This window comes from Neoarius graeffei, chromosome 5, assembly GCF_027579695.1.
Source record: "Neoarius graeffei isolate fNeoGra1 chromosome 5, fNeoGra1.pri, whole genome shotgun sequence".
NCBI lineage: Eukaryota > Metazoa > Chordata > Actinopteri > Siluriformes > Ariidae > Neoarius > Neoarius graeffei.
The window spans coordinates 48,886,062-48,895,477 of record NC_083573.1 but is presented as its reverse complement, the minus strand read 5'-3'; positions in this window follow the sequence as shown (position 1 = coordinate 48,895,477).

Below are 9,416 nucleotides of genomic sequence, written 5' to 3'. Positions count from 1 at the left end.
CAGTAAAGGACAAGCAGGGAAGAGTCATCAAAGGAGATGAGGGACAGAAGAACAGATGGAGGGAGCACTTTGAGGAGCTTTTGAATAGACCAGCTCCACAGGATCCACCCGACATTCAGGCAGCTGAGAGCGACTTGCTGATAGACTGTGGAGAGCCCACCAAAGAGGAGATCCGGAAGGCCATCAAGCAGCTCAAGTCGGGCAAGGCAGCCGGACCCGACAGTATACCGGCAGAGGCGCTGAAGGCGGACACTGAAACCACAGTCGAGATGCTCCAACCCCTCTTCAGGAAAATCTGGCAAGAAGAGCAAGTACCATCAGAGTGGAAGGAGGGATACCTGGTCAAGCTGCCAAAGAAGGGTGACCTCAGCAACTGTGCAAACTACAGAGGGATTACATTACTGTCTGTCCCAGGAAAAGTCTTCAGCAGGATCCTACTGAACAGGATGAAGGACACAGTGGACTCCCAACTCCGAGATCAACAAGCAGGCTTCCGCAAGGACTGATCATGTACAGACCAGATCGCCACACTGCGCATCATCTTGGAGCAGTCGCTAGAATGGAATTCGTCCCTTTACATCAACTTCCTAGATTATGAGAAGGCCTTCGATAGCGTCGATAGAGAGACCTTGTGGAAGTTGTTGAGACATTACGGAGTACCTGGAAAGCTCACAAACATCATCAGGAATTCTTACGAGGGACTGACCTGCAGAGTGATCCATGGAAATCAGCTCACTGATGCCTTCCAAGTCCGGACAGGGGTGAGACAGGGGTGTTTGCTGTCACCTTTCCTGTTCCATCGACTGGGTCATGACGACATCCACAGCACAGAAGCAGAATGGCATCCAATGGTCACTCTGGACCCAACTGGACGACCTGGACTTTGCAGACGACCTCGCCCTGCTCTCACACACCCAACAGCAGATGCAGGACAAGACCAGCACAGTGGCAGAGAACTCCCCAAGATTGGGCCTGAACATCCACCGGGGAAAGAGCAAGGTGCTGAAAGTGAATGCTGCCAGCGGAACCCCCATCACGCTTGAAGGTGAGGCGCTAGAAGAGGTGGAAAGCTTCACCTACCTTGGCAGCATTGTTGACAAGCAGGGAGGGACTGACGCCGACGTGAAGATCAGGATCGGCAAGGCCAGGGCAGCATTTCTCCAGCTAAAGAACGTCTGGGCATCCAGAGATCTGTCAGTCAGTACCAAGATCCGTCTGTTCAACACAAACATAAAACCAGTACTCCTCTATGGAGCAGAGACCTGGAGGACCACAGTGACGACCACCAAGAAAATCCAGACGTTCATCAACAACTGTCTGAGAAAGATCCTCAGGATACGCTGGCCTGACACCATCAGCAACGAGGAGCTGTGGCAGTGGACTAAGCAAAAGCCTGCAGAAGTGGAGATCCAACAACGCTGCTGGAGATGGATAGGCCACACTCTACGCAAGCCAGCCAACAACACCACAAGGCAAGCCCTCAGATGGAACCCCCAGGGAAAAAGGAGGAGAGGCCGGCCGAGAAACACCTGGTGTCGCGACCTTGAGACCAATGCAAAGAAACTGGGCCACACCTGGGGACAGCTGGAGAGACTCGCCCAGGACAGGGACGGCTGGAGAGACCTTGTTGGCGGCCTATGCCCCAGGAGGGGTGAGAGGCATAAGTAAGTGTAAGTAAGTCTGAAGAAAATCTGCTTAAAATCCCCTAAATCTTGGAAACTAAGACTTATTATAGGACTTGTTCACATACAACTCATACAATCGTTGTATCATTATCTCAGTCTATTAGACTCAGGAGCTCAGATTGCAGTTACTGACGTTGTATTATAGACATGAAACTCCTGCAGTCTTTTATCGTGTCCAAATGGGCAACGATCAGTAAAATATCAGGTCCATATGGCAACGCAACGCTTGCTGAAAATGATGCAATACACATGCCACACCTCTAGGGGCGCTGTAAGACTGTCCCTTCGGAGACACCAGAACAATAGAAGTAATGCATAATAGTTTATGCATGCGCATAAACTATTATGCGCGAGACTTCATATTAGCCACAAAGTCAGAAAAATCTGTTCGTAAAATTACATTATAATGACCAAATACAATGAAAAGTATTTTTCCAGTCTCACCTGTGAAATCCCATGTGATCTTGTTTGGACGGTAAACCTGTTGGTACAGTTCAACGCAGCACATGAATGAGGCATCTTTATTCTCCGCTTTGACCTATCCAATATGGCGCCGAGGATGACGTATGATTCTTCGCGGAAGGCGGCGTCTTTAATGGTCCGGAATAAATTGAATGCTACACGTTGATGGATTAATTTGTTCTTCTACGCCCTTTTTGAGGAATGTATTGTAGGACTTAAACCAACATCTGAAGAGGTGAGATTGCTCCTTTTTTTCCCTATTTTTGCTGGCAGGATTGACTCTGCCCTAAGGGCTATTTTCTCTCTCTCTCTCACTCACTTTGCACCATTACACAATAAATATTCACAGTGAAAATATTTTGTAAGCGCGTTTCATGAACCAAGTTATAGGATTTGTTGACAACTCGCATCGAGTTCGTTACACTTCTACCCGGCGTGAAGCACTGACAGTCATGTGGTTGTGACGTCATCGTAAACAAATCCATTCTACTCATCCAGACGACTTCGCAACGGCAACGTTGCCAAATCTTTCCACTCTGGAACCCGTTCTCAAAAGATTGCGTTTTGGGGCACCCAAAACGCCGGTGCCGTGTGGACGCCAGGCCGAAACGATAAACAATTGTATCGGATTCACCTGAATCCGTTGCCGTGTGGACAGGGCCTTTGTTTATAGTTATCTTGGTATTAAGCTCTGTCTTAAGAGGCCACTTAGTGTACATTACCTCAGTTTACCTGGGTATATTCACTGTCTTATATGTACATTGAATGTGCTTAGCAGGAGCTCAGATTGCAGATGCTAAAATAGTAATAATTAATTGATATAAGGTGCTTTGTGGTCAGTGTACTACACTATAGTGTGTCATGTGGTCATGCATTATATGACAATGCAACTTTCATAAATATGACCATATATCAGTTGTAATTATGTTCTACACATATACCTGCAACTCTGACAATATCATTTTCAGTGACTAATAAAATGGTTTTGAAGGTTCCTAGTTTTAAAACATTTTTATATGGTAATTTTCTTTCAGACATTTCATTTATAACATGTCTCTGACAGCTCAAAATGCATCTCCGGGCATTTAAAAACTGCAGAGCTTCCGGGGGCCTCTTGCGGCCCCCCGGACCCCCAGCCTTACTGGGTTGACCCCGGCCCCCCAGCCTTACTGGGTTGACCCCCCCTTTTTTTTTTCCCTGGCTCTGCCCCTGTATTCAACCAACCTAATATTCACATATCCATGAATATAGTGGCATGTGTCCATTTAGCCATTAGGTGGCAGCCGAAGACAGTGAAGACAGCTTATTTGGGTTGTGTCTTTTCCCTTATAATGGAACAGATTTTGATTTGGATACTTTTAGCTATAAGGGGGCATTTCAGTAATCTCCTCTTACACTAATATGTTACAATTACTGCAGCTCTAATGAATACCTGTGGCCAAATAAACTCACAAGTAATAATTCTTATAATAAACAGGATATTTGCATTCTCCACCTTATATGAAACTTGCATGTAGTCAGTTAAAACAATTCCCAGGAATAAGAGTGAAACAGTTTTTTTCTTTCAGTTTACAGTGATCCCAAATTTCCCATCTGCTGTAACATAATGAGGTTAGGTCTAATGAGCAGGGACCTCACTGATTAGGTAAAATAAATATGAAGCTGGTATAAAGCAAAACCAGAGACAACAGACATCAACAGAAACTGAGCCATGATACCAGCAATGTGTCCTTTTTGATCCAACACATGTAAATCAAGCTCGACTTGCTAAATTGCTTGCTAATTCTCTTATAACAACAAGGACCTGGCAGGTAAATTCAGACAAACCTTTTATGAACTGAAATACAAGACAAACCATGACAATAATATTATATGGTACTATCTCCTATTCATTCATTCTGGATAGAGCCTTGTAATGCTAAGGTCATAAAATGACAAATATTTTCCCTCAGTATATATATATATATATATACATACACACACCTCTTTGTAGTCAAGACTTTAGACCAAATGTTGAATGCTCTTGTTTTTAAAATTTATTTCACCCCTCCTAACCACCAGAGGCAGCTATAATCATGGATGCATACCTTCTTGTGCCTGTGCGCACACATGCTGAGACCTACCAACAAAATCACAAAGTGATGTATGCAATATTTTCAATAAATACTACCCTCATACTGCCCTCTTTCTCTTTGTTCTTGCCTCATTGGACTACATGTACACTACATATGTCTATCTCTGTAACAGCAGGTCCAAAGAGGCGATCCATCCATCCATCCATCCATCCATTATCTGTAGCTGCTTATCCTGTCCTACAGGGTTGCAGGCAAGCTGGAGCCTATCCCAGCTGACCACAGGTGAGGTGGGGTACACCCTGGACAAGTCGCCAGGCCATCACAGGGCTGATACATAGAGACAACCAACCATTCACACTCACACCTACAGTCAATTTAGAGCCACCAGTTAACCTAACCTGCATGTCTTTGGACTGTGGGAGCACCCAGAGGAAACCCACGCAGACATGAGGAGAACATGCAAGCTCCACACAGAAAGGCCCTCGTCAGCTGCTGGGCTTGAACCCAGGACCTTTTTACTGTGAGGTGACAGTGCTAACCACTACACCACCATGCCGCCCCTGAGAACCCCATGGTTCAGGGAAAAGGGTTTAATTCAATGTATGTTCTTGTTCTAGAGCAGAAAGCAAGTGTTCATTTGGTTTGAGGGTGTTGAATTGGTCCTTGAAAAGCCTTTCTCTTCCATATGCTAAGTTGCTACAGAACTGGTTTACATCTGTGGACTTACGTGATTCCATGTTTTTCTTTCACTCGCCTCTTTCTTTTTCTTATCCACCCTACCCTCCATCAGTTTTTTTTTAAATATTGGCAGTGTAGAGAGTGACAGACATCGACTTTTTGTTATGTTGAAAGGTAACACAGAACTAATACAAAGTTACCCTTTTTCCTTTCCTCTTCAGTTCCGTTCTGTAGGAATATGGACTCACATTGTTTTAGCACCTGCCTGGGAAAGCAGCCATTTCATGTATTTCCATGTTCCCATCACTCCGAAACACACATTTTTCAAAATTGCCTTCCAAGAACAGGCATTTCTATTAAAAGGTTTACCCTTTGGCCTATCCCTCACATTATGGTTGTTTCAAGATGTATGCAGACAGGTACTGGTGTATTTGAATAACAAATACATTAGTGCACTCCCCAATCAGATTCAGCCAAGCCACTGTTTGCGGTATCAGCTCCTGCTGTTGATGCAAGGATTGCTGATGGCAGCTACAACTGTAGTTTTCTTGGGTCTGTTGGAAATTTCAGAAATGGGTTATCAGCTTACCACAAGCACAGACATGACCTCATCTCAGAGAGAAGGCACAGGCTCCAGCTTAATATTGGTGCAAGGCCATCCTAACAAAAGGGGTCCACACTGGCAACAGTGTCCCATCTGAGAGACCATAGATGCCTCACTCACAGGCTGGGGGCAGTATGGCCCCTCAACATGAGAAGAGAACACATCAACCAGCTAGAATCGAGGGCTTTCCATATGGGCCTAAAACTATTTTACCAGTTCTGAGGTGGTATCATGTGCTAGTCTACTTAAGTGACATTGTGACAGAAATATGAATAATCCTGCTGGTATGAGGACATGTGGCTCTTGTTGCAGGTGGGCCTACCCATGGTTAGACACATGACACACCTCTCAGCATTGTACAAAGGTATGTCCAGGGGAGTGGCAAGGTACAGGTAGACCTTTTCACCAATGCCAAGGGAACTCATTGCAGATTGTGGTTAGTGAAGCCAGACAGCCCACTTGGACTGGATGCATTGGCCATCGGTTGATTCTGCCATATTCCACATTACATAAAATTCAGCTACTAGGCCTACTTTTGATTGCAGTCAGAATGCCCTGGCAGTTTCCTCCCCTAAGCAGGCCTGTTATCACAAAAGGGTGGAAAATTTTGGCACCCATGACCAGGTTAGTCATACCATCTGCTTTGGCCCCTCAGGATGACGCACAGACTGAGGACTCTAACCTTACAGTCCAGGAAACATTCTTGAACACAAGAACCCATAGGTCTTTTAAGCCCTTTCTATCCCCTTTGAATAGAAGGAAAAATGCTATGGAACTTCATGTGTACAATTGTACACATTATATCCGAAGGAGTTAAACTAAAGGTAGGCTACATGTCACTGGGGGCTCATAAACTTACTACCTTTCTGAAAAGAGTTGGGCAACTCTATCTGTATGGATTTCACAAGCACCCAGCATGGGATCTCCCGCTTGTGCTGGCGTGCCCTAAAACATTTCCTTACAAGCTTATGCAAGCTGATGAACTGAAATGGTTTCTAAAAAGTGCCTTTTGTCTTCAGCTCAGATTAATCTTGCAGCTGAACCTGTAGTGTCCAGTGGTACTACGAGAACCAGTGCAGCCATAGACCAACTGTTTGTCTATCGTGGAGGAAAGACACAGGGGCTTTCTTGTTTAAACAGTGCTTGCATTCAGACCCAGTGTTGGCAAGATGGTTTCAGGGAAAGCTGGCTATATGACAGCCATATTTGCAAATAACATGTAATGTCACTTTGTTGAATGTTCTTGCTCTGTGAGTACACAAATGTAAGGTTTCCAGGTGACACTCTCAGCCCCTGTGGTTCACAGAATTCTATTTATCTATGTACCTTGAATTATAGGGTTACTGCTTTGAAAATTTACAGTGCATTATTGTAAATATAATAATATAAATATATTTTACTTATTTAAAGCTTAAATTAATGCCAACATTTAATTGCTCTTGTATTACAAAAAAAAAAAAAATTATAATCTGGCATATGCAGGGCAACACAGTCCATTGCCACACATCAAGAAGACACTTTAAAAAAAAAAAAAAAGCAGATTTAATAATGCATTTAAGTTACAGTTTATCCTGCACTTTCCACTTACCCCATCTAATGACATGCATGGGCTTGTCTGTTGCACTACCATGCAACGTAGCTGAAAGCATGACTTACAGTGGGGCAAAAAAGTATTTAGTCAGTCACCAATTGTGCAAGTTCTCCCACTTAAAAAGATGAGAGAGGTCTGTAATTTTCATCATAAGTATACCTCAACTATGAGAGACAAAATGAGAGAAAAAAAAAAAATCCAGAAAATCACATTGTCTGATTTTTAAAGAAATTTATTTGCAAATTATGGTGGAAAATAAGTATTTGGTCAATAAAAAAAGTTCATCTCAATACTTTGTTATATACCCTTTGTTGGCAATGACAGAGGTCAAACATCTTCTGTAAGTCTTCACAAGGTTTTCACACACTGTTGCTGGTATTTTGGCCCATTCCTCCATGCAGATCTCCTCTAGAGCAGTGATGTTTTGGGGCTGTCGCTGGGCAACATGGACTTTCAACTCCCTCCAAAGATTTTCTATGGGGTTGAGATCTAGAGACTGGCTAGGCCACTCCAGGACCTTGAAATGCTTCTTACGAAGCCACTTCTTCATTGCCCGGGCGGTGTGTTTGGGATCATTGTTATGCTGAAAGACCCAGCCACATTTCATCTTCAATGCCTTTGCTGATGGAAGGAGGTTTTCACTCAAAATCTCACGATACATGGCCCCATTCATTCTTTCCTTTACACGGATCAGTCGTCCTGGTCCCTTTGCAGAAAAACAGCCCCAAAGCATGATGTTTCCACCCCCATGCTTCACAGTAGGTGTTCTTTGGATGCAACTCAGCATTCTTTCTCCTCCAAACACAAGTTGAGTTTTTACCAAAAAGTTCTATTTTGTTTTCATCTGACCATATGACATTCTCCCAATCCTCTTCTGGATCATCCAAATGCTCTCTAGAGAACTTCAGACGGGCCTGGACATGTACTGGCTTAAGCAGGGGGACACGTCTGGCACTGCAGGATTTGAGTCCCTGGTGGCGTAGTGTGTTACTGATGGTAGCCTTTGTTACTTTGGTCCCAGCTCTCTACAGGTCATTCACTAGGTCCCCCCCGTGTGGTTCTGGGATTTTTGCTCCCCGTTCTTGTGATCATTTTGACCCCACGGGGTGAGATCTTGCGTGTTGCCCCAGATCGAGGGAGATTATCAGTGGTCTTGTATGTCTTCCATTTTCTAATAATTGCTCCCACAGCTGATTTCTTCACACCAAGCTGCTTACCTATTGCAGATTCAGTCTTCCCAGCCTGGTGCAGGTCTACAATTTTGTTTCTGGTGTCCTGTGACAGCTCTTTGGTCTTGACCATAGTGGAGTTTGGAGTGTGACTGTTTGAGGTTGTGGACAGGTGTCTTTTATACTGATAACGAGTTCAAACAGGTGCCATTAATACAGGTAACGAGTGGAGGACAGAGGAGCCTCTTAAAGAAGTTGTTACAGGTCTGTGAGAGCCAGAAATCTTGCTTGTTTGTAGGTGACCAAATACTTATTTTACAGAGGAATTTACCAATTAATTCATTAAAAATCCTACAATGTGATTTCCTGGATTCTTTCCCCCCATTCTGTCCCTCATAGTTGAGGTATACCTATGATGAAAATTACAGGCCTCTCTCATCTTTTTAAGTGGGAGAACTTGCTCAATTGGTGGCTGACTAAATACTTTTTTGCCCCACTGTATCTCCGCTGTTACCTTCAAATTGTGTTTCTCACAAATAAATGCTAGCATAGCATACTAACAGTTTTGTTACCTGGTGCATTTTATGTAATAGAAGTGTAAAGCACATTTAAAACAGACAGTAAATGTAACACAACCACTAATACTGACCATCAGAATTTACCTGTAGTGAAGCGAGAGAACAGTCACCTTATCCTGCCTTGAACCCAGGTCTACAGGATGCCAAACCTAGACCCTGACCACAAAACCAAAGAGCCAGGCTCATTGGGATAGCAGTCAGAGCACATTCTCAACTGTAGTGACAGGCACTCCATCACATTACCACTAGCCACTTTAATTTATGCCATATCTCTTTGCACTCCAGAATTTTTATAAATACCACTTAAATACTGTTTAAATTTATTATATGCCATTTTACTCATTTAACTTGCTATGTAAAGTTGAGTTGGCTCTGAGAGTAAGAATTTTATTAGCAATGATGTTGTATTAAGTATAACTACCACAAATCATCAATTTTGTTAATCCCAAAATATCTTTACCTCCATGCTCTATGGCACAGCGTGGAGGCTATTCTGTTTAAATTATGAACATACATGCCAAAAAACATTGCACATCTATTATATTTTGGAGTGCTTCTGGCTACAAACCACAGG